We start from the raw sequence: 27899 nt of genomic DNA, 5'->3' as shown, positions 1-27899 counted from the left end.
ATGAAACAAAACAAAAACTCAACATACTAAGAAACCAAATAAACACAGCCATAAAACTATGCTCACCAGATAAAATTAACGATGAATTAGACAAAATAAAACAATACTTCATCAACATCAATAAGTTTCCTCCACAAACCGTAGAAAACATTATACGCACACACCTAGACAGAAAGCAAAATCAACCAACAAAAGTAAATATATCTCACGAATCAAAAAATCACGAAACCATATACTGCTGCATACCATATATTCCCGACATCAGCAGACAAATAACCAACATTTGCCAAAAACTAGTAACAAAATATGATATTCCAGTTAATTCCAAATTTATTCAAAAACCAGGCACAAAACTGAGGTCTATACTATGTAAAAACTACACTGACAAACACCACACCAACATTATTTATAAAATACAATGTGATAACTGCCACGACTTCTATATTGGAGAAACAAGTAGAAAAATGGAAACCAGATTCAAAGAACATAAAAAGTCACCTTCACACGTTTTCGAACACTGCAAGTCAAATAAACACAACATAACCATAGAAAACACTCAAATACTGAATAAAGAAACAAACATAAACAAACGCAAAATTAAAAAAGCCTTACTTATACAACAACTTAAACCCAAAATAAACCAATACAAAGGAACGCCTTTATACCTATATTAAATATAATAAAATAAAATTATATATTAAAACATCTAACACCGCCCTCTACATTCCGACACTCAGTTACACAACCCCTTCCAAACATGTGGTCAGCTTCCGGTCAGTTACCTCTTTCTTTCTTTGTGAACCTGATGATGACCGAAGAAGGTCGAAACGTTGTTCGCTCTTCTACGTAAAATATTTTCTCAACCCAAACGAGCCGTTTTTGCATATATATTATTTTTGCTCTATTATTACTTTGACATATCTTTCCTTTAGAGTCTGTAGATTGATTTATTTTTGCTAATTTTATATTAACATTAATCTATACTAACAGGTAACTATTACAAAATAGACGATCTCCACTGTTGGATTCATAGGTCTTTTCATGAATTGCTGAGGTCCCAATGTTTAATCAAGTTCCTGAGTAAACTCCAATTCTTTTATCTCTGTTCTAAAAGGGTCCTTGTGTATGTACGTTTTCTTATAGCAAAGCCACATTGGGCAATCTGCTGAGTCCAAAACGGTCCTTACCTGAAAAAAAAAAAAAACATTAGGACATTCGCCCATGGCACTTTGGGAAGTGTGCCAAGTTTTGTCTCTCTAGGTTGTGAATGAGGATATGAACAAGATTTCGTACAAAGCGCTCCGGGATCACGAGGGGAGGTCCGGATTCGCTGGCAGATTTTGGTCTAAAACTCTTAAAACCTATTAGTACTCCCCATCATGGCTGGACGACCTTCAGGGCGCGACGTAATTCCTCTTGGTAGGAAGGCAACGCTGTATAAATAAGGAAACCTCATGGTCCACCTCTAGTCTACCAGTCATGGCCGGTCCTTCTAGCTCCAAGACTGTTGAAGAAGTTAGTTGTGAAACACGACGTTAATTAATATAAGACCATCATTCAAAAGTGTAGAAAAACTAATGCTGCTAAATGGTAACATGATAGTGTTTCGCCTTCTTACTGAATTTGATTCATTATGTCTAAAAAGGCATCCATCATACGCCGAGAAGAAAACTGTTTTCTTGATTATGAACGTATCTCAGAGTAAAAGAACTTGTAACGTACAATTTTTCACTGACTTAACGTAGAGTCATAGATACTTCTTTATGAAACACATCTGCCCTTCGGTGGCTCTGCGGGCTTTTAACACTAAAATGACAGGTTTCGATACTAGCAGTGAACACAGAACAGCTAGCCTAAAGTCTACCTTTGTCTTACGAACAAACTGTTTCTGATACTCGTGTTTTTTAAACTTAAAAATCAAATACGTAATTCCTGTTTAAAATGTCTGAAATAATTTTAATCTTTACTTTAAGTTTGGCATTCTAATTTTTAAACTGTGTAATGTGACTGTAAGATTGCGAAAATTGTCTTGCCTTGTGCTCAATCAAAAAAACATTTTCAATCGATAAACTTAAAAGATGAAAAGGAAACATGATAACTAAAATATAGCATCTTAAAAATATAATGCTTGTATCGGGTACAAACATAGTTAGTACAACCCGCTCATTGATACTTCATGAGAAATGTTTCATCTGTAACAATTTAGTTCATCTTTCTTTTAACCGACTTTGTAACCAAACTGGGAGAGAAGCTACCTCTGAGTTAACGTCCTGCTTGAATGAGATGAATTCATGCAGCTCTGAGACCGCTAAGTAGTACAAAGAGGTTAAACGCTACACTTCTACTCATAACAAATAAACCGACGCTAACTATCATATAGGCCATCAAATATATGTATGGCCGGGCCGGTCGGTTAGCGACTGGGCCTCTGTGCTAGCCTGTGCCGGGGAGAGGCATCCATTGTGCCAAAGATGCCTGCGGCGAAGCCGGGTGTGGCCTTTGAGCGTGATAAAACGTGAAACACAAAAAGGATTAGAAAGCCCTACTTTCTTGATATTTTAGATACCGCACGAACACATGGCGAATGGTGGATTTATTTTCTTATTATAAAACAGGATTTTATCATCTGTAATATTGAGTAGAAGTATTTTTGAAGTGGCCAAACTTTTCTTTGTAAAAATGAATTCGGAAGTAGCTGAAAAGGGTCTTGTTGCTGTATTACTTTTATTACAGGTGTTATTGGCAACAATGTATATTTCATGGAATTTACTGTTTAATGAATGTATATGCTCTAACATTCGATATATTTGAATAGTTAGCGAATGATCATCAATATTTAACGACTGGAAAACAGACATTCTAAAACTTGATGTCTTCTGTTGGTGGTATTTTTGGAGGTATTTTTAAATCTTTGATACTTTACTATTTAACACTGAATTTTGATCTTCAAGTCAAAATAAAGGGTAAACAAAATCAGTTTGTAGTTATTACTTTTTAACATCATTGTTCTATTGAAAATCTGTGTATATTACTGGTTTATTTTCTAGTCACTGAAGATTAATATTTGGTTAATATTATATTTGTAATATTTACACTTTAAGGTCGAAGTTCTAAGAAAATACTAAACAAAAGCAGTTGTAAAAACACATTTTCGTCACGAACTACACCTTAAATACTTACTGGCGGGTATACCGGTATGTTCGCGCTCTCACCCTGCTAAAAACCGGGTTTCGATACCCGCACAACACAGATACCCCGTTGTGCGGCTGTGTGCTTAATTCCAAATAATCAACCTGTTCTCTTGTTACGAAATCAAATGTTGTTGTTTTTTTTAAGTAAATATTATTTACAAAATAATATTAAAAATATTTGTTTCATAAAACATTAAATCACGTCGAAAATTAGCGTTTTTATAAAGACACACATCTGAAAGCTTTCGGACTTACAGTTTAGAATCAAGGATTTGATTTATTATGGTGGAAAGAGCACAAATAGCCCATTGTGAAGCTTTGCCTCAGAGCAACAAAAATTAAAGATATAAATTTCTTAGAAAAACATTTATTTGTTTGCTTTATAATTATTTAAATATTTGTCCAGAACTTAATATTCTAAAAAGTAGAATATTACTTTAGTTTTTTTAGTTTTGTTTTTTAGGAAATTCAGTATAAGAACTCCAGAACAGCAAAATAACAGTTAAAAGATAACAGGGAGAAAACTTCCATATAGACTAAACATGTTTCACACCTGTCTCTTCGCAGAATTTCGATTCTCTCCCTTTTTCACCCAGATCGATCACACTGAAATCGATATCTTTGAGTAGGAATAACAAATAACTGCACATAACTTACCCTCGGTAGGCTCAGCAGATAGCCCGATGTGGCTTTGCTTTTAGAAAAACATAAACATACACACACATAACTTCAATATATGAATTTAAAAAAAACTTGCAGTTGTACATCACCTTTCGTTGCACCAACTAAATAACTCAAAGAAATACTTGTTAAATAATTATTTCCATCAATTCTTTAGGATATAAAATTACAAACTTGGTGTCAACGTTTCACGAACAGCTGACAAAAAAATAATATTACGTTCCTTATTGGCCATCCGTGCACACCTACTAAAAATACCCCAACATTCTGGTGAAAAACTTTTATTTGCCTTTAAATTTTAGTATGAAACTTCTTCTAGAGTCTATTTTTCTGCAACTTACATCAGTTGTTTTGATTGTATTGTTATTTTGAAGTAGATGTTTTACACTACAGATTTCACATACTTGAAAGTTAACCAACAGTTATCTTTTTTGAACAATCCTTTAAGTTATTTGTTATAAAAACTTTCCTGATCAAATGCTCATTTTCTCACATACCTTTAGTTTCACAATTAATCTGACAAAACTGTTTACTTTAACAAATTATATATGGTAAGGTAGTAGCTTTAGAAATGCATTTTCATACATCGTTATAATAGCCCACAATTCCATTGGAACGTCAAAGAGGAATGGTAGAACCGTTAATACATATTAAGTATTTAGTTCTCTATGAAAATCAGATTACATTTGTGGTAAAACTCGTTTCTTATATCTACTGAAGAAGGATTTCATAATAACTGGCTTAAATGCTTGTTAATTAAAAAAAGATGAATATTGTTTAACTTTCAAGTATATTTCTTTTGTTAAGTTGTGTAAACTGTAGTGTATAAAAACGTCATGTCAGAATAGTACCATTGTAATTTGTAGAGAAATAGACTCTATAAAAATCTTAAGGGGAAATTTAGATGCAAATAAAGTTTTCACCAGTGATAGGTTGTATCCTTTTATTAAGTATACAGCATTAAAATAGTAACACTAGTAATGAGGACACTTCTTCAATATCTTCCACCATAAATACAACCCTTTTCTTAATTTTAGCTGTGTTCAGTCGGGACTAAAACTTAGAATGTAGATATTTTTATCTTTTAATACCAAAACTGTTTTGGTTTCATTTTTAACTTCTATCTGCAAAATCTGTGAATACAACTAGTCAATGAAAATTATTCTAAACGTGTATATTCACAAAATATAGTAGTGTGTATTTTAATAAAGAAGATTAACGTTAGGTTGATATTGTTTATTATGATAGGGTAAAAATAAAATTATTATCAAAGTATATTGGCTGCCGGGAATAAGATAAGAGTTCGTTCAGTTGTGGAATCGGAACAATGACCGTACTACGTTTTTGGTTTCACTTTAAAGCTACGTTCACATACGTATAGAAGTGAGTAAACAATTACTAGCTTATTCAATGATCTTTATTCTACAGTACTCGACGATTACCTATGTAAAAACGGACATCAACCTTCAAAACACTTAAAACTGCAAAGGGTCGTTTAAAGACCTATCTCATATTTCCTCAAAATAAACAAATATTTTCTGATAATAAATAAACTTATAATGCGGCTATATAATGTGAAGGACAAAACAGTGGCCAATGACACTTTCTCTTTACTTCATCTATACAGTGTATATGTTTTTCTCATAGTGACGACAAAGCACGTTCACACCAACAGTATGTTTGAAATATTTCTCTACTTTGCTCCATTGGCTCTAAGTAGGAGCTAAAGTTAATCAAAATACATATCCTAATTTAAATACACTTTTGTGATAAGTAGTTGTAGTACAACTAGTGATATAATTAAGATATGTATTTATCTTGAATAGACTCAAAGACAAATTTTATAGCGTTTAACTCTGGTCAGAAAATAAAGATTTATGAAAATTAATTATTTTGATAGATTACATATATTCCAGATTTTGAATTTATTGTGTAAGTCATTTCTTCAAATCTATCCAGGTTCATTACCGCATTAAATGGAATTCCACTCATGCATCCTCAACCATGAGAATACTTCAAATAAAAATGACCAGGATTTCTCTCTTCCACATACTTTGTACAAAAAAACCGACCATAATTTAACGTACGTTAAACTAATACCTAATGTATAGTATACTTCATAATTCAAGGCTAACCTACGTTATTTCTTTCAATGTGAATAATTAATCGTTCTGTAGCATCTGATTACAATCTACATTTTATGTCTTAATGATCAATGATCTGTCAAAGTGTTGTCTGTAACTTAGAGAATATTAACATCTCTGCAAGTGTTTCATCAAAGATGATGTTTGCCAAACTGACAATGCAGATGTTTTAGTATCACCTGACGATGCTGTTTACAAATGTGGTTTCATGTTAATTTCTACTGACACATATCTGTGAAACATGTATGTTAAACGTTCAAGATAAGAGCTATATATTACTACAGGTTTTCATTGAGCATTTACCTTTTATTTTTGTATTGTCCACTCATCCACGTCCAATGTCAAAATAATGTCCAGAGAGTATCTTTAATCTCAAGGACTTTTGTATTAAAGAAGAGGGAAAAGGCTCGTGAGAGACTTTCTTGCGCAAATAAAACCACCGGCTGTTGACATGATATTCTTGTCAGTAAAGTTACTGGAGTGAAACAGACTGAGGTCATGACGGAAGGGTTCTTTCTGTATCATCCCCTGTGTTCAGTATTTGTTTTCTTTGCTTGACAAAACTGGTCTTCCTCCCCCTCATTTGATATTTAAAGCTCATATCACCAACAGAACTAGTCCAACGTGGCTGACACCAAATTCTCTTTGACGTAGTTTACACGTTGTGCCACTATTCTCACTTGAGTAGCTTTTGAAGTCATTTTTTGATTCTTGGGAAAATCAGAAAGTGGGTCACAATGTCTGTATATCGTCATGACTACCACTGAAATTACAGATGCGAGCAAAAAATGTTGTGACCAATCAATACTCATCTCACAGAACACCGACACTAGAGTCTGTGCATTCTCCCTTTACTTCTTCAATACCTTACTTTATTTGAAGGACGTCATCAAAGAAGTCATTCGCAATGATGCAAAACAGAAATCATAGACAAGGATGTGCCCGGTGTCACCTGGAGAATTCTAATCTTTTCAGCTTGTGTTTTTGTAAAGTTTAAATAAGAACGTGAACGAAGACAACAACATCAAAACATCTACTACTGTCATTTAGATTATATCATCAAGCAGAAGAAAGAAAAAGTTAATGTTCCGGAATCATGAAGTTAATTATATTCAGTTAGAAAAAAAAGAGGATATATACAGTTAGCTGTAAATAATATGTAATACCTGCTTACACACAAGAGGAACAACAGCAATAATTATGGATGTTCGAAATATAAATAATCTCACAATGAAGCTCATATTTCTTTGTAAGAAACTGGGTTTCAACAGAGGAGCTTAGAATAGTAACTAATGAAGCGATCAAGAAACAAAACGCAGTAAATATATATATATATAATTAGGATAAATATAAATGCTTTATCGGCATTATTTATTAAACATGAAGCAGGTGATTTCGTTTTCATACTATTTCAGTACGAAAACTACATAAGTAGCTATCACTCAGTGCTTCGCTGGCTCAGTGGTATATCTAACGATTTATGTCGTTTAAGTCCTCAATTCTGTTCCTCATAATGGACACAGCACAGATAGCCTATTATGTAAATTTGTGCTTAAAAGCAAACAAACAATCATATATGCATTCAGGGTTCATGATAAACTTACGGACTTAAAACGCTAAAAGCTGGGGTTTGATTCCCAGCGGCAAACATAGCACTGATAGGCCTTTGTGTAGTTTGCACTAACAAAAGGGAAAAACAGTGAACAAAAACAAATGTAGCTTTGCACTAAACACAAGTAACCAAGGCAATCATTCGTACATTAAAAGACTCATACAGCATACTGTATTTATTTAAAAGGGCGTAAGATGATATACCGGAGTTATCCTATATTTTGAACATCTTGAACACAGGTAGGTCTATCGTTTGGGTGTCTGCAATAATTCAAAATTATGAAAACTGCCATGGGAAGTAATGTAGAAGACCTTTAAAACAACGATATGTAAATTTACCTCATGTTCTCTCTAACGGTATACAGTTTACTTGGTAAATAGCTATTCCTTCTTGTCTACATCTTTTGACTATCACATTAGTACACTTGCTCTAGTTTATTAAAAAAAGCACTCAAGAAAAATTGTTCTTTTTGGAAATATTTATCTTGACCAGAAAGTGAATCATGAACTTCAAGTTATAAATATACATTAGAAAACTGATTTCTCATCGAAATATACAGAAAGAAGCATGTTAAGTTTTATTGTTGCACAGAAACTGGGCATAAAAGTTGAAACAAGAAGTATGTGTTTATCTCCTTGAAAGGTGGATAAAAATACAAAAACTGGTTAGATTTTGACGAGACCAGTTTTTGTATTTTTACTTTAATCAGAAGTCAAAATAACGAGTATTTTTCTTGTAATGTCCGAAATCAAAACAGTAATAATAACGACGTAATACCTTAAACCATACAAACTAATTAAATATTTGATCATCAAAAAGTTTTATAAACTTTCACAACTAAGTGTAAAATCACATCTTGTGTTCCACCAGTCAGCCTCACGAATGGGCTTCGAACAATACCAATACAGTTCATAAAATAAAAACGTAGCCATTTTCAGTTTTATATTAATATAATTTAAATTATATTTGTCTGAAAATGTTATTATCCACTAGGTGTAAAGCATTATTTGGAGATATTATATAAAAACTTGCATCAAGTCATAAAATTACTAGAATACAAATTTATGTTTTGAAAACAGAACTATTTATCATTATATGCCATCATCGTTTGAAGTTAACACAGTTTATTTCAGTTTCGGTGACCAGAAACTATTTCTATAATAATGTATTTTCAACATCGATTTCACTAAATATGACTGCTTCCTATTGTATTTTTTAGTAAACTTTCGTTAGATATTAATAAAGAAACAATTAATCAAAAAGGATGATAAGGTAAGAAAATAAAGGAAATTCTGAGTTCATATCCAACAGTACCGGAAATAACTCAGGATAAAAAATGCAGTGGTCCTGCCAAAAGTGTTAAAATCTTTAAAATTAAATTAATTCTTGTAATTTAAGACACTGATATCTGATTCTTAAAATGTTCATTATTGGTGAAATATTGTTAACTGAATAAAAACAATCGTTATTCAACAATCGTAAACAATTTTTATTCAGTTGTTACAGCTATGACCTGATATAATGAATCAAATCACCTTGCAACATGACGTATTAATACTATAAAAACGATAACACCTAAAATCAAATGCGTTGTTGATCTATATGGAATAATACCGATAAAAATGTTTTAAATTCATCATTTCTATTATTTCACAGACAGAATAAATCCAAATATTGATCAATAGTAAAATCAAAAGAATTGTGTAAACATTTATATTCGAATTATGAGTTCCAAAATGATGTTTTTGTAATTAGAGTCAACGCATGTGATGTTCACATAAACATGACGAAAACAGCCATCCTCTATTGGTGTGGAGCAGATAAATACACAATAATTTAGGTAAGAAGTAAAATCAGAATAAACAGATCGATACTTTAAACGAAAAGAGTGAAAAATTAACAAACAAAAAACTGCGATCTGTGATTAGGTATGGGGTCTGTAAAGTGTTTAACTAAAGTCATTTCAAGTTCTGCAGTTTAAGGAAGAGTGTGAATTACTGTTTCAAATATAATAAAAACATTTTCACATAGGACTTATTTAGCATTAAGATATTCGCGTTTTGAACCTAATAAATTGTTGCTCTTGTTTTATCAAATAGTTAATATTTTCGTATTTGTAAATAAAGTTTCTCTTATATATGGAGCGCCAGGTACTTGGCTCGTAATCTGAGGGTCGTGGGTTCGAATCCCCGCCACACCAAACATACTAGCCCTTTCAGCCGTGGGTGCGTTATAAAGTGACGGTCAATCCCACTATTTGTTGGTAAAAGAGCAGCCCAAGATGGTGGATGGTGATGACTAACTGTCTTCCCTCTAGTCTTACATTGCTAAATTAGGACGGCTAGCGCAGATAGCTCTCGTGTAGTTTTGCGCAAAATTCAAACCAATTAACAATCTTATATATGGCTTATGGAAACTGGTGATTAAAATTCTTACTCGATATATTTTTTTAATCTCGACTTATTGCTACTAAACATAAGTCATGTGAAAAATTAACGTTTATTATATGAGTCGATTTATGAATGTTTAGCAAGTTTGAAAACTAAAATAAAACAAAGATTCATTATGAAGTATATTTAACAATATTTAACCCTGTAGTATAATTAGTAAAGTGGGTTGACATTTTACGTCGACGATGTAACACATTATGCATCAAATCAGTTGTTCAAACAATTTACTTATATGAATATTATACTGTACCTGTAGAATCCCAGAGTCGTGGTAATGTACGAAAAGCTTCATCGGCGCCAGATATATCAGACATGACGTGGTTTATATATTATTATACATATCCTTTACTTTCATACATAGGTTTTTCCAAACAGTATAAAGTTATGTTTGTTGTTATATAATAAAAGAGTAACGTGATAAGTTTAGAATTACATAATAAAATTAAAGTGTTATGTCACATTTAGTTTTGTGTAAAAGCGTTGTCATGTGGTACATACATTACAATATATATATATATTGTAAACGTCTTGCATAATATGTTTTGTGTTATATAAAAACGGTGTAAGAATTATAAGTTTAGTTTCGTATCACAACAGCATTAAGTGCTAGATATAATTCTTTAGAAACAATATGTAAGTTAGTACCTTTAGTTTTATAAAAATTAGTGCAAAGTTATAGCCTTATTTATCATAACCTAAAAGGATTTACCAAACACTTAATTTTAAAGAAAAATATTTAACTGAGAAATATAAATTTTATAAGCATTAGTAATTAACCTAGTAAAAGTACAAAACAATTACACTCAAATACAAGGCATTAAGCCGCTTACGTCAAATATCGATTAAGATATAGAAACAAATCATTTGATTTGTTTAAAGTTAAACACAAAGATATACAATAGACTATCTGTGCTCTGCCCACCACGAGTATCGAAAGACAATTTCTAGCGTTATAAGTCTGCAGACATTCCGCTGTGCCACCGCGGGGTCGAATAAACTGAATAGCTGATATCAAACACACTGAAGAAAATTCAATTTTACTACATAAAAATTCAGCTTTAATCAATATCTGATCTAAGTCTAAAGAAAAAATAAAAATTATTTTGAGTGTTTCAGACAGCAATTGTACAAATATATATTTATTTATTTACAGATTTATAATTTTAATTATTAGCCCTTACAAAAATTTATACTTCAACTTTATTCTTTATTTGTTTCATTTACTTTAAATCATACCAATATCTAAACTAATAAGAGCGCTAGCCTTCACGTACTACTAGGATAAAATAAAGGTTAGTTTTGTACTGATAACGCTATGAATAGGAAACTTAATTCTACGCTAATATTAACTTAAAGCGGAAGCCTTAGCCTTGTATGAGTGATAGTGTAGAAAGGCAGATTTGGTTTGAGTTAACGATACTTAAAAGCGGTTAAACCACAAGTTTGAACATCACGCCAACAATGAGTCAAACTGGCCTAGCTATGTTAGAGCAAAGTGTAAAGAATAGGATCTAATCTTATGCTAACTTTTTAAAAGTTAGTTTCAGCTTATACTAAAATTATTGTAATGCAGTGTATAACTTTATCCTAAAATTAGTGGTATGTTAAGCAATAAATTTAGTCTAATGTTAACAGTGGATTGAAATATATCTTTTTTCTATCACAGCTTTAAACCAAAAGTTAAAAAAAAAAAAAAACAAATACTCTACACAATGAGGATTTGTATGAATTTGTTCATGGTAAGTCATGGAAATTTCAGTTAAAGGAAATCTATAATCCTCTGAACGCAACGAGCAAATCTAATGCCACAGTAGTACTTCTTCAAATAACACGTTTTCTGCCTCGCCCTATTGGTCCTTTATTCGTTTTCCTGCAAGTCTAGAATGCTCAAGGTCAGCTGATGATACATCACGTCTAAGTTTTTACCCGACAATCTTTTACTAAAACCACATATAGTTAGACAGCAACAGACATTAGAATCACCTGTCCATAGAAATAACAACGGTAGTTGTATGTATTAGCCTTGGGACAGGCTTCGTCACGCTCGCAGGTGGATCGTGTCTCATCTTTCCCGCATCCGGCGCCTGCAGATGTGCCTTCCGTCGTGTGAAGTATACAAGGTAGTGCAGCTGCCTAGCAACTACCTTCCTCATTTTTTTGTTTCTTTACAGTCCTCCCTAGTAATTGACTTTATACATAACACAGGAAAAACGACCGAATGATTTCCACAATACTACGTTTTTGTATTTTTTGCCTTACGCCGTTCGTTGAAGACACTATTATCTTTTTTATAAAGTAGCATAAATTATAATATGTATTTCCAATTTCTTTTTTTTTAACCTTAGACCAGAAATACACCTGTAATATCACCCGTTCCATCACCAGCTTGTCGCCACTCATAAACACAGTGATGAAGTACATCAAACTGAATCAACACATTGATATCCAATCAGTATTTTCTGAAGATTGGCATGATAGATGTAAGAAATATTGACAAGACACTAAAAAATAATTTCCAAATTTAAACACCAGGTTATTCAAAGCAACGATGCAAAATTGCTCCGATAAATGAAAAAAATAATTTCTTCCATCATGACCAAACGTATCTTGTAGTCTTTAATTTAATAATATATTATTTGTATATCTACAATTCGATGTTTAAGGTAAGATTTTTGTTCAAATTTAGCCACAAGTTCACCGGAGGTCACTTATTAACATTGCAATTAAATTCTCGCTACCTCGGATCTGACTCTCCTATGTACGTTTTATTAAGACAAAAAAGAGTAGTTTGGAGCTTAAACACAAACAATTACAAAAAGTAACAATTAAATAAAACTTTTAATGTATGTATTTATTTTGACAAAATATGAAAATAGTTCAATATATTAAGGAAAACCCAAGATTCTGAAAAATTGATTTATGTGCAAATATCTGGAGGACTGAGGTCAAATAAAGCAAGGGCAAAGATCTTAAGGAATAAGGCCAAACAAAACAAGGTCAGAGATATAAGAGACTGAGGTCAAATAAAACAAGGTGAAAGATCTGAAGGATTAAGGTCAAGCAAACCAAGACCAAAGATATGAAAGATTGAGGTAAAAGAAAACAATGTCAAATATCTAAAGGTCTGAGGTCAAACGAAACAAGGTCAAAGATATGAAGGATTGAGGTCAAGTATCTGAAGGACTGATATCAAACAAAACAAGATTAAAGATCTGAAGGACTGAGATCGAACAAACAAGGGCATTACATATATAACATCGATTTTCTTGGAAACGGTTGAAGCAGAATTGTACTTATTCATACATCAAACGTCATTCACATTGAACCGAGTCACTGCTATGAGGTAATCTGTGAATCATTCACATGATGATTCGTTTTATCATCATTCATTAACGTTTTTTTAAATATTTCTAAAAGGTATTCGTTCATCTATTGTGACTCACTAAAGATGACTCAGTTTTGGTTTCTTTTTTGTTGTTTTTTTTAATTATTTTTGCAAAACGACTTGATTCAAATAATTATTTAATGGTTTACAGTTTTTGTCGTTATACCTGTAGACTATTGATATTTTCTCTCTTCATCCATTTATATATTTTCTTCCTTCATTATAACGTTTTTCTCTGTAGTTACTTTATATCTGATCTCGGTACTTACAATTTCACATATACCGAGTTTAAATTCCTAAGAAACTTTACCATTCTATTAAAAAACTCGACATGTGTCGTTTAAGACCTTGATAATTTGTTACATTTTAATTTCTTTCCAAGTAATTTCTTTTTCTTTAAAGAAACTAACTTACTGACGAAAATAAACAGGCAAAGAAAATTGCTCGATTAGGCATATAGTAATTTGTTAACTGGAAAGACTTCTGCACATCAGATATCGCTGTCTTTCTATTCGATTTTATGGATGTTTGCTTCTTGACGATTTGTTACAAAGGGCTTCCTCTCTTGCCAATAAGGTCATGTATGTGATTGTTATAACAGTGTCTAGTCATGATCTGGAGTTCATGACATCTTCGTGAAGCCACTGTTCTGTGTTGCTACGTGAGTAGAGAATGATTGATACCACGCCTCTTGACATTTCCTAAAGAACCTTCAAACTTCAGATCACTATTGTCTTACGTTTTCTTCTCTCTTTCTCTATCTCTCTTTTCTTTTTTCTTTCTAGCGAGGTGGGGTATATTTCCCGATACGGAAAAAAATAAGTCACGTTTTATAACAACAAAAAATAACATATTATTGATTAAGTTGCAAGTCATGTTGCATTTCAAAGAAAATGTTTTCGGAAAAGGAACTCCGACGATCTATCCACTAAAAGTTCTATTTTAAAATATACCCCGCCCTCTAGAAACAAACAGTAGTAGTCTAGGGAACATAGACTATAAAAAGCACTTGATTTAAATGTCACGAAACGCAATTATAAGATAATGGATTAATACTGTATGCCATGACCAGGATCTTGTAAATTTTATTATTTCCTATTAATTTAAAAACGAAACGTATGCGAATGATTATGGTCAGATGACTTTAATGCACTATCTTCTATCAAGCGAAAACTACCTCTTATAGAACACTGTATTGGTAATCAAAGTCCCTATAGAAACCAAATAAGGAGTATTCTATCATTTGGATTTTTTTTTTTTTCGTGCGAATTCAAACATTGAAAAGAAAAGTTTTGTTTCTGTAGGACTTAGATATTACTCGTCAAGGACACACGGGACTGTTCATAACACAGCTCGAGTTGTAGAATGATATTATTATGCCAGTATCCTTTAAGAATTATAGTTGGTTGCTGTTTCATTGCAGAACTGCACAATGGGATGTCTGTGCCTTGCTCAACGTGAATATCGAAACCACTTTTAGAGTCGTCAGCATAAAGGTTTGCCGCTGTGCAGGCACGTTTTAACTTTTCTTTTCTCCACATTTAAACCTGGCTTAGCGTGACCAGCTGGTTGAAGCACTCGACGCGTAATTTGAGGGTCGCGGGTTCGAATCCTCATCATACCAAACATGCTCCTTATTTCAGCCGTGGGGGCGTTATAATGTGACGGTCAATCCCGCTATTCTCTATTGGTAAATAAGTAGCCCAAGAGTTGGCAGTGTTGACTAGTTACTTTCCCACCAGTCTTACACTTCTAAATTAGGAACGGCTAGCACAGATAGCCCTCGTGAAGCTTTGCGCGAAATCCAAATATTTAAATCTTATCACGCTGATAGATTTTACAAGTTATTTTCTTGTCTTACAATTCATAAGATCTATTGGACCTAATTTGGTAATGGCTGAGTTAGAAGAAGAAAAGAATATTTAACAAAGACGGTGTATAGTTATTTATACGTTGAAAGTTCTGTTAGACGCTAAGCCTAAATTTTGGATTGACGATAAGATTTATTACCGATTAACTACCTCTGCATTCAACCAGTTTAAATTAGATATACGGTATGAAAGAAGCATAACTCTGTCATCGTATAAATACTTTTAATTTATCTCAAGTTTTGCATTGCAGATTTTAAGTTAATGCAGAATTTAAAAGTTTTCACTCTCTAAATGTTCGGGTAAAAAGAGACTAACCACTAATAAGGAACTTCATTACATACTTCCTTCCTTCCTTTTTCTTAACGAGTTAAACTGTCGGCATCTTAAAACCGTCATAGCAAATGATTGACCGTTGCCACTTGCAACTCATATCGTAAACATAGCGTTTGTTTCGTGCCATGTACACAAAATGATCTAGAAATTCTCGTGTCTGATAACAAATTCGATGACTGATGTCTAGCTTCCAAGGAACATAAAATTAGATATCTAGCTGTCAATAATCGTTATTATTGGTACATACAACAACGGTGAGAAGGTAAATTATCATCGTCAGTTTTGTCTGTTCGAAGGTTAATTGGTTGAAACATCATTTGATGTAGAATAATGTAATGACCGATGTTCGTAATAATCTAGAAAATGATAGAAGGTCACTTCAGAAGGATTCTTGGTTTGTTGTTAATTGCATTTCTGCACAGTGGATCATCTGGGGGTTTGACGCCACGAGTACCGAAACTCGATTTTTATCGTTGCAAGCACCAAGTGTGGTTTAAGTGGAGCTGATTTTTCATTCACTTTTTTTACTCATAGTTTAAAGCTTAGAAGCAGAGCGTGAACAGTATACAAGTTGAATGAAGGAGTAAATAATTAAACACATTTGTGTAAACAAAAAACTGCACGTAAAAAGTAAACGAATCAACGAAAAACAAAACAAAATAGCCTCACATATGGTCTAACAGTTTATATTTAAGCTGCAACGTTCCATCACTTATACATAGAAGTTAAAAAAAAGACCGCTCATTAGGTTTAACCCATGTTATCTAGGTTCGGATGCTAGTGTCTTGGTAAATGAAATCATTTATGAAATACGCTATTCAAAACCCCTTAAAAGTTTAAAACTAGACACAATACATAAACTAGCAAAATATTCTTTCTTTTTGCTCTATAGTATATGGCATGAACGTGAGAAACATCTAAAATACCTTACAGTTATTATCAAATAAGAGTGCCCCTAGTGGCACAGAGGAAAGTTTGGGGACTTATAACGTTATAAATTGAATTTCGACACCCGTGGTGGGCACACCACAAATAGCCCTAGTGAGTAGCTTCTTGCTTACCTATTAAAAACTGGATAAGAGTTTAGTTTTGTCTTTCTTACCTAGGATTACTTTTCTTCTCTTAGAGTTATGCGTTAGGAGATAATTTACCTGATAAAGTAGGGTGTACTTCATAAATTGGATTCTTTCGCTGTTCTTGCCACAGAGTAAATTTATTTAATTTCGGATAGAAATGAGCATTTGGGCGGTTGGCTGATTTTCTATGTGGTTGAAATAACCTTTTGTTACCTGTTTTTTTTCTACTCCGTGTTCTAGGAATGTGTGGGGTGTCAAGTTAACCAAGGTGTGAACTAGAAATTTAGTGAGTGATAATTATATATATTTCTTTTATTCAGCACTATAGCTAAGATACCTATATGACCTGACCATCCATGCATACTTTAAGCCATGACTATCAGTATTTGATACCCACTGTAATTCGCCATTTCTTTCGAATCATTCTATCAAGTCTTAAGAGACTTTGCTTTAGTATTACTTTTATTGTACCAGCAGGTGTCTAAAGTAATATAAACTGATTAGAGTAGAATGAACCTGCGGATCAGCCGCATAGATAGATAGGTAGATCTGTATAATTGTGAGTCGCTCTCTCTCTTTCTATACATATATATATAGTGGCAACACAGTAAACGTGACTCGTGCTTTAATACTCACAGTTCGGGACACGTGGCTGCTACTGTGGAATCGCACATGCCTTCACGATTTACAGTTCGGAAAAAATTCTACTAAGTTTATCACGTTATTCCAGCATGATTTCAGTAGTTTATGTCTTGTTGTCACGAAGGTTTATTCTAGTTTTTCCCGACTTGTATATTTGAGCTCTGAAGTAGCAAAATACGATTAACAATAATAAAAAAAGATAAAACCGATGAATGTTATTTTCAGAAGCAAATGATATCTCGATAAAAAAGAAACCCAAACCACAACGAAACACAAGAAGCGTGTATTTAGATTTATCTGTCTATGACTCGAGGGACTGTGATATTGATCGTTTCTTCAGTTTTACCGGTTTATATTTTTCCTTATTTGAAGTACTAACCACTTTTTGTGAATGGGAACTAATTTCTTCAGTTGAATAATAATTTGAAAAGAGAAGTCAAACTAGTTTGTAGTAGAAATCAAATGTGCCGCATTAAAAGAAATTTTTTTAAGAAATATGTTTTTGTAGGCCATTGTAATATGAATTTGACACCAGTTAAATCGTAGTGTTTTAGTGTTTAGTGGTGTTATATGTCATTAATTTTAAGTATTAAAAGTTCAGTGTTTAATAATAGTAAAAATATTTAACTATTACAATAACATTATTAAATTATTAATTTTTCGTATTTGCAATCTGAACGACACCACATGGGACAAATATATTAATTGTTCAGATCAGAGACCACATAACCTTCTTTAATTATAAACTGTTAACCTGAAGCAAGGCAAGCAGTCAGCAGAACCCTCTGATTCAATCAGAGCTGAAAATATGGAACCTTCCAATAGAATGAATATTAGAAAATAAATCCCCGCATATAAATGAAGAGAGTAAATACAGGAACCGCCTTAAGGTGTAATTAAGAGACGTAATTATATCAGAGTAAGAAATACTTGAACTAGAATCAAACTTATCAAACTAGATCTCTTACGATTGTTCAGCTATGCTTTTAGTGAGCATACCACAAATAGTATATTGTGTAGCTTTTCGCATAACAACAATCAAACAAAATATCAAATTATATTTAATTTCGAGGTGAAACAATAGAGCTTGTCTTAATAACGTTCTCAATGTAAATTGTGAATAGAATGTTAAAATATTATTTGTTTTATTCATTTGTACCCGATAACACATAACCAAGACAAGAATATAACATAAGGAATCATAAAACTACTACTTTAGAGAAATAACACAGAAACAGCATAGACGATGTGAAAATACTAAGAACCTTGGAATACAATAAGACGTGGTTTATTAGAACAAATAATGGAAATACATAATTTACAAATAATTTTTGGGAAATGACATTGCAATAAAAGAACTAAGAATAAATAAAAAGTTCGGATATTTTGTTTTCCACACTCCAAAAATACATCATTACTAAAAAACAGGCACTTCTCTTCACTGCTTCTTATCTGTATTTTGATAAGACAAAAGTTTTCAAACAATTTGCCATATAACCAATCAAAGTACAGTAAAGTTATCATACAATTTGAATTCGAGAGTAGGAATTGACGTCACAGAGTAATGTTTTTTTTTTATCTGTTCGTTGTTAAACACAAAGCTATCCAATGGAATGTATGCGCTGTGCCCATCGCTGGTATAGAAATCCGGTTGTTGACGCCATAACCCATTAGATTTATCGCTAATCCATCGAGATACCAAAGGATTATTTTTTTCATCAAGGTAGTGACATTGCTTTTTTGTTATAGTCTCTGGAGTTTATTGTTTTGCACAAGAGTCAGCAATGATTTTACAACTATATTAAAATATATTTGGTAACATTACTAGAATAAAACATTCGCTTTGCTGTGTGGGAAATGCATGATCGTTTTCTCAGGTTAGAAAGGAAGTGTATGATCATACTGAATAAGGATTCTTTTTTCTCTTTTTCAAAAATACTAACAAATATCTTATTTCAGGATGTTTTTGACGTGCATCAGAGACTCATTTTATCAACACTTAAACTAAACTGAACACATTTCTGTTCATGGTTTGACCAGATATATAAAGAATAAGTATCTATCGATATACTAATACGTCCAGAGCAATATCGTACATATGTCTGGATCAGTACAGGGAGTATGTTTTAATCATATAACAAAAATGTCTGAATCAACATGTCATGTATGTTTGAATCACTGTGGTTGTTTCCGTATCACGTTGATAGGCATAAAGGTCCAGTATTAGTACTCACGTCAATATGGTACGTATTTCTCTACCGATAAAGTATAATTATATTTGAAGCAATCTAGTTTGTATCGCCATAAGTATAATAATGTTTGTATTAATAAAGTAATTACAGATAGACAAATACGGTATACACTGTGTATCTGGATTACTACACATATTTCTCTATTAGTACAATAGGTATGTGATGAGTATAGTAAGTACACCTGGAACAATACAATAGACATGTTTAGATCAACGTGTTTAGATCAGTGTGGTAACTTCAGAAGTGTGATAATTGTAAATTTTCACCACACATCAGGGGAAGTTAGGTTTTTGGCTCCTCTAAGAGACGCCCTCTATACAAATACATAAGTAGCTGAAAAATTGAATTATTTAGCGCGAACTGAATTAAGAAGACAACACGTGTTTCAGGAATGAATCATCACAATAACAATTTTCTTCAGCAACTGGTTCCGCACGCACTAACAATTCTGGTACGTAAAATGGCCTACTTTTGATATCCACTATTTTATTAAAGAAATCTTTTCTCACTATATATTTAAGAGAACGCCCCTTCTTTTCATAACTTGTCTCTCACACCAGTGGGCTCAAGGGCTCGTAGTTTCTCCCGTTCACTTCAAGCCTCCTTAGTTAATGTGTTCGTACAGCCCTGAGGGTATGTGGTAAAACTGTACTGAAAGAATATAACAATTCCCTAAGAAAATAGGTTCCCATTGTTTCTTTGTGTCCTTACTAACCTTATACTGTAGCTGTCATACAACATTATAAGATATCACATCTCTAGCCACTAGTACACTGCTGACCAAAACTATATAATCACTTTCACATTCATTTAAATAGAGAAAAAGCAGCTGCAAGTTGTTGTAACAAAAGAACTGATTAAATAAGTTCCTGAAACTCTTTAACAGTGTAGTTGTCATTTCTGGTAAACTGTGTGCCAGTTCTATAGAAAATAACAACTTTGAACGAATTACAAAACACAAAAATATTTGACGTTTTACACAAACGAATACAAGAATGTTAATGCACTAACACTGGTAGCAGTCACCTAGAAAGGTTAGAACGAGTAAAATAAGAAAACTATGTAAAGTAAAACAACTTAATGTATCAACGCCTGGCGGGTTATGGTATAATTTCTAGAGCTGGGTAAGTAGTGGTTGTAATGTGTATATATGTTTGTAGTATAAAACTTGTTTTTCTTTACATCAACAGTGTATATCAGCTACGATTTTCCTGCGAGCTATCCAGTAGATAACGGATTACCTTCAGTCAATCCTAAACAAATGTGTTATTAGTGCTGTAGCAATCAAGAGGTAATCCAAGTTTACGTCTCTGTAAGATTGTATCTAATTCTTATTATACCTAAGTAAATAATCAATGCCACGTTGTAGTATTGAGTCCCAATATACAAAGCTATGAATGCTAATGTTGTATTCCTATACGTTAATATTCACGCCTACACTTACACTTGTGGATAATTATTGCCCGCATCAGTTTCGTACTGATCTATCAACACATGTAGTTGAAGTGAATTTCACTCTAACACTGTGAACAAAAACATAAAAAGCATGTTAAGAGTTATTACAGGGCTTTTGTCAGTGCTACCCTGTGATTATTCGAGAGAGCTTCGGGCTGTCGGGACCTAGTAGACTCTTCAACCTTGTCAAAGTTTAGAATTGTTTCAGTAAAAGCATGCCGCGAATTGTATATATGATTTTTATCATTATTATGTTCAATCTATTTTATTAATTTAGCACGACCAAAAAGTAATCTTCAATTAATTAAATGTCAAAGAACATTTTAAAAATGAATTTTCAGATTTATAAATTGTACTTTTCGTGTGTGAAAGGAATAGTAATAATATTGTTTTATTTGTAGAGTTTTGGTTAAGCGCCTGACAGCCCATAACATATCTGTAACAATTATTGTAGACGCGAGTCAACCATGTCATACATTATGCTTGAAGCAGCTAGTTCGAGATCCACCTCGGAAGAACGGTACAAGCATTTCGCGGTGGGGGAACTGTTATAAATAAAGCATTGCAAAGAATAGCCGACAAGAGATTCGTAAAGCGATAAAGGCAAATAATTCAAACAGAGAACTGATTAAGCGAAGAACTCAAACCGAGAAATAATTAGCGAGAAAGAAGGCAAATATTAAATTAATAGTTATAAGTGAATGAAGGGCTAACAAGATATTAGTTTAATGTTGCGTAAGAAATAGAGAAAACACAATCAGAAATTCAGAAATGCACATTTGATCATTTCTCATTCCTAGTTCATCAGTAGAAGAGACAGCTGAAAATGAACTAAAACAGTGTCATCCTATACAAAACAAAAGACATCTAAGTGTGGGAAGATAATCTTGTGTACTTTGAAGAAGCAATTAAGGAAAATCATTAATAATAAAATACTAATACTGGATATTTCGAGTACTGGTTTGTAATTACACAATATAGATGAACAAACAAAAGATATGTGAGTAAACCATAAACCTGAGTAAATAAAATACTCGATGTTTTCATTCGCAGAGGATAATTTTCAGAAGAAAACTGTTTTCGAAAAAAAAATTCAAATAGTGTCACATCCATTTCTGGTGTACTCTTTAAAACTAGAGGTTATTCTTTTTCATGTAAGTAATTTGTGAACAAAAAAAAAAACATGAAATGCCCTAAGAAATGGAAGAAAGTAGAACTGTGGTTGCAAACTTACTCTTCAGTAGTTATTCGTTTTCCAAAAACAAGCGAAGCTTTTGCAGAAGTATTGTTAGGTCAATTCACCTCCCCCATTCCTGCAATAAAAACATAAATAGAAATGGATATTTTATTATTATTTCAAGAGGAATTGATAACAAAATTTAGTCTCCTAATGAACATAGATTCACTATTCGGCACGCTAACCACTAAATCACGTTCGTGGCAAAATATTGTTATTAATTTAGTGAATGGCATGTGGCAAAAGTTTTGATTTTAAAGAAAACGGTATGCAATATGTCATAGCAAGCGCTAAAGAAATGACACAAAATAATTAGTTGTTCCAGAATTACGGGAGACTCATGCCACATGAAAGAAATGCATTTTTAGCTTCGAATATTAGGTTGAGCTCATCTTTGCTGAACAACATTTGTTCAAAAAATATTTCTATGTTGCAGTGGACTGTGATTTAAGAAATCTGAAGATATATTTGGGTTACTCCGTGATTGTTTGTCATTTTTTTCGAAATCGGTGTGATATTAAAGAAGTAGAAAATGTATAACACAATGAGATTTTTAAATCGTGCAAAAATTTAGTTGTAAAACTACTATTTAGCCCCAACGGAGCTGAACCAGATAGGGACTTAGCGGTTGAACTCTAAAACCTGGTTACAATTCTCCCAGATATTTAACACTTTTGAAACACTACGCTTTATTTACAAAAAAAAAAGTTTAGCAACAGTTTATAACAACGTATGCAACACACTCAAGGTGCTACTTGCAGCTCCAGAAATTGTTGCATCTGTTGAGATGACCTGTTCAAAGTCAAGATTAATTACAATAAAACTGAGACTATATAAGTCTTGAAACTTTACAGAGTAAAATATTCCATGTTTCAGAAACGTCCACCAGGGGCGGGTACAATCTCTACCTAAATAAATGTTGCGAGAAAAAAAGATTTTCTACAAAGTTGTAGAAGATTTTGCATCAAGAGCAATTAAATGGTAAAACTGTCACTCTTCAATACATATAGGAAAAACATAATAATGGGAAAAGTTATATTTTCAAGCAGGTATCACAAATGGTAAACTGTCATTCTTCAATACATGTAGGAAAAACATAATAATGGGAAAAGTTATATTTTCAAGCAGGTATCACAAATGGTAAACTGTCATTCTTCAATACATGTAGGAAAAACATAATAATGGGAAAAGTTATATTTTCAAGCAGGTATCACAAATGGTAAACTGTCATTCTTCAATACATATAGGAAAAACATAATAATGGGAAAAGTTATATTTTCAAGCAGGTATCACAAATGGTAAACTGTTATTCTTTAATTCATATAGGAAAAACATAATAATGGGAAAAGTTATATTTTCAAGCAGGTATCACAAATTTCTCACTTTCGCGCCAAAGGTATATATTGAACTCTGGTCTACAATTAATTAACTTGTATAATGTCCAAAGGTTTTTCTCTGGAGGTCTCTCATATATGTGTATTTTTGTATAATAATATAATTTCTAGTAAAATTACTAAATATTAAAACAAAATAAGTATTTCTATTTTAAGTCATCTTTATCTTAAAATATTTCAAAATACGTGATGTGAGGTACCGACACTCAGTGAATCTAAACATACATCAAGATATAATACTTTTTTTTGAAATCCCCAAAAAACATCACAGGTGGCTTACATGCTCCATAAGCTACTGACAGTGAGAGAGTTGTAAGATTTATTAGTAAATTGTCCTATTCGACACGCCAAGTCTCACGTTCACACAGTTATTAGCCTGATTTCCACGCTGTTGTAGTTATCCGAAGTAAAAATTGTATGGCCTCGCTGAGCACTGTATAGTTATCTGCTAACAGAAATTCAGTTTTTAAATTTCCTTATCTTACACTTGTTATTTCATGTGCATCAAATCAATTACCTAGTTTGATATAACATATAATATGATATTTGTTGTGCTGCGAACACTGTTTAATGTTCACTTTCTACATATGGTTAAAGACTGTTCGTGGTTTTTGCAGTTGATGATTTTTATGGAGTGTTTTTTATGATATAGATGATGTAGTTCTCGTTTTATGTACTGAGATTTTACCTATTAAATACCTTATATTAAATTGAATTAAGTCCTTTCATCGTGTTATTATAATAAGCTTATTAGTCGCCTGTTTAATATGCTATTATTATACTTGACTAAGTAACTGTTTATAATATGTTGAAGATTTACTTTTTAATAATAGTATATTAAGTTACCAAGTTGCAACATTCTTATGATAATTGTGAGTTGAACTGAAACGTTTATTGTTTGATATTCTATTTTCATAGTTATTTGAGTTACGTTGAATATGCTGCTATTATAATCAACTAATTATTTTATGTTTATTACTATCGTCTTATACGGTGTTGTACATGTAGTTATTTAGTATTTTGATTCTTTCCGTTATAGCGCTTTTTTTTTTTTAATTAGCAAAGCGTGATTCATTGTTGTTGTTTTTATGACGAGTAGAGTTGTTCGGTATTAAGCGCTTAATTTTAACACCGCATTGATTAATCAACTTTAGTTACATCCTTTGAATAGTTATTTGTTTTTACCTTGTCTGTGTATTGCGGTGTGGAGATACAAGTTTATTAAGCTACATAAATGTGTATTAACAAGCTTTTTTTTTAAAATTAACTCCAGCACCTGTTTGTTCACATTCGTATTTTTTTGTAAAAGGTCAAGTGATTGAATGTTTAGAAGATTTACTGCATATTAAAAGTTCAATAATGATTTGTTTACTTCGGTCTGTTTTTATTTACTCTATAGCAGTTGTATGTTCATGGCGCTATTTTTGTAAAAGGTTGAATAACTAAATTTTAATTAATTTATCCAATCTGTATTATTAGTTGGGGAATTTTTTTATTAGTATATATAAAAGTTGTCTATTCATCCTGTTATTTTTTTGACCTAACAGTTACTTAGTTGTTATAACATTTTGGTAACGAACTGAAAAATTGTGTTCGTCATATAGTTTCTACACTGAGCTGAATACAGGGAATTAATAAATGATTTTTGTGTTAATAAAGCGTGTTTGTTTGCTGTTGACAGTCGTAGAGATATAACCGAGGTGCATATCATATATATCTCATTCAGTTCTATGTAAGATTACGACCATTCTACAGAGTGGTGCCACTAGAGCTAAAGAAGTATTTAAAAAAAGTTTTTAAAAGACAAAATAATCACACAAAGAAATCATTTAACGAGGAATAAATAGGTTTTTTTTAGTGTTTTTGAAGCCATGGAAACAGAAACATTGGCTAAACACAAAATTTAGGACAGTAATGAGCTACGAAACCATAGCACAAACCAGTTCGAAGCAAAACTCTTACCCGTGAAGCTACTGCTATTTTTCCAAATGAGATCTTTCAAAACCACAACGCCATTGTGACGAAAATGTGTATTTCTAGGTACCTAAACAAATACAAGAAACTGACAAAGACTCATTATCAGAGTTTGCTGTCTTTCAGGTACAGTGGAACCCCTCTAAAGCAGCCACCTTCGGGACTGAGAAAATTGGCCTGATTAGAGGGGTGGCCTGTATAGAGAGAAAAACACTTTAACATGGGGATAAATGGAGAAAAAAAAAGGACTGTGATTGACTGACCGCTTTCAAGGGGTGACCGAATCTGAGGGGTGGCCGCTTAGAGGGGTTCCACTGTACAGTTTGAAATCAGTCGCTGTCTTTCTGAGAAATATGGCCAAAGAATTTGAAATCATAATAATACCATTCGACTATACATCTTTCAAGTCTGTCGCCGCTGATCTTATGGAAGTTTGTGTTTTAAATCTGATTAATCATTAAAAAGTTTGCTAAAGTATATGGACTAATATTGATTTCACTTTCCTCGCAGGAAATTGTTACAACGAAGATTATAGTGGCAAGCAACGATCATAGCGATTGGGAAGGCATTAGTTTCAAATGTGGCATAGAACGTGGAACATCGGTTTTATAAAGTTTAAATGTTACCTTTTCATTTACTTCACACTGAGCTAAAAATAACTTGTTGTAAGTGTTTCATTTGACTAACTTCATTCTGATTTCTTTTTAGCAGTAGAGTGATGTAAGTTTGTAATTCCAAGTCCATATATTTTATAGTTGATGCATATGTAAAATCAACATAGCTAAGTCTAACTTTGGTCTTACATTGTATGATCAAAACACAAAAATATTTTTGAAATAAAAATTATATGTTTATCCAATTACGGTCTCTGTCTTTTCTGCCATTTGAAGTACAATGTCTACTCCCTTTATTGTATAATGTCTACTTCCTCTATTGTATAATGTCTACTCTTTCTATTGTATAATGTCTAGTCCCTGTATTGTATAATATCCATCTTTGTTTCTTTGTTTCATTCTACATTATCTCCTTTATATTTTCCAACTTTTTTTTCATTCTTTCAACCGTAGTTAATTTTGTTCGGTTTAGGTTTTGCTTTTATTCCCTTTAATTTCATTCACATTTTATTTTTCAACATTTCTCTCGCTATTTTAATGTATAATGACTTATTTAATTAAAACTTTTTTCGACTTTCTAGAAATTCTAATTTACATTATATCCAAATCTGTAGATATTATTCGGTCTCATTCTTTGTGTTTTCTCTTAATATTCCAGATCTTTATTTCTCTCTTCATCATATCGAAAATCTAAAACCAACCATCCATTTATGAAACATAAGGATGCTAATACATACGTAGCATAATTTTGCGTATGCTTAGCACGTGAAGGATATCATTATATGATAGCGAAAATGGCAAACAAAATCTACCTACGTGAGATTTTTCTGAGTCAGCTATTTTGGTGTTGAGAAGTACGTGCGGTATAAATCACAGACAGGCATCTCCTGTCTAAATTTTCTATGTTGTACCTCTTTTGTGGGTGTTAGGCAACTGCGTGGCATCTCACACCCGTTATTCCCTGCTCCCCACCGAAACGTTTTATGCTTTCAGTATGGTCTATGAAAAGGTAATTACTCGGCAGGTGCTGGCCTGATATTCCGAGTACTAGGAGACAAACCACCGGATGTCGAGAACAGCGCGGACTTTGAGCACACAGAGTCAGAGCAGCTGCCCATTCGTAATCACAACCGTGAATATATCGACAGAATAATAAAGGTACAGGTGAACAGCGCGGGTTAAGTTAATATTGATTTTTTTAACTTTTCAAATCAAAATATCCATATTTTAATTCAGTTTAGGTTTGAGATTTTTGTTTCGATGATTGACGCTCTTTATATAACTTTCCGAAAGCAACAACTAGATAATAATTACCAAGAATTATGGAATAGTTCAGTACCTAACTTATATATAATTCGGCTTTACACGCAATGATACCTTAGTAGAAATTTGCAATGAATATGATTTTTTTTTTCGTCCTCATTTTTGCTCATATTTTTTTCCAAAAATTGTTAATCATAGTGGGCAAAAGCTCTTCCAATTATGTAATAGTGTTTAGGTGTGTCATGATACATACAGTTTTACTTGTCACCAAGGTTGTTTACTTTGGTTTCTTTTGAATTTCGCGCAAAGCTACACTAGAGCTATC

The 27899-nt window shown here is 32.5% G+C and overlaps 1 long non-coding RNA gene across 1 annotated transcript; it reads right to left on the bottom strand.

The window, feature by feature from the left end:
* Window positions 1-135: 135 nt before the first annotated feature.
* On the bottom strand, window positions 136-27443 carry LOC143223070 (uncharacterized). Its single transcript, XR_013012647.1, has 3 exons — window positions 27128-27443; window positions 22327-22405; window positions 136-1187 (listed from the first exon to the last, which is right to left on the bottom strand). It is a non-coding gene; the product is annotated as an uncharacterized LOC143223070 (long non-coding RNA).
* Between the last annotated feature and the right edge of the window lie 456 nt (window positions 27444-27899).

This window comes from Tachypleus tridentatus, chromosome 8 (assembly GCF_004210375.1).
Source record: "Tachypleus tridentatus isolate NWPU-2018 chromosome 8, ASM421037v1, whole genome shotgun sequence".
Lineage (NCBI taxonomy): Eukaryota > Metazoa > Arthropoda > Merostomata > Xiphosura > Limulidae > Tachypleus > Tachypleus tridentatus.
This window is presented reverse-complemented; position numbering and strand designations above follow the sequence as displayed.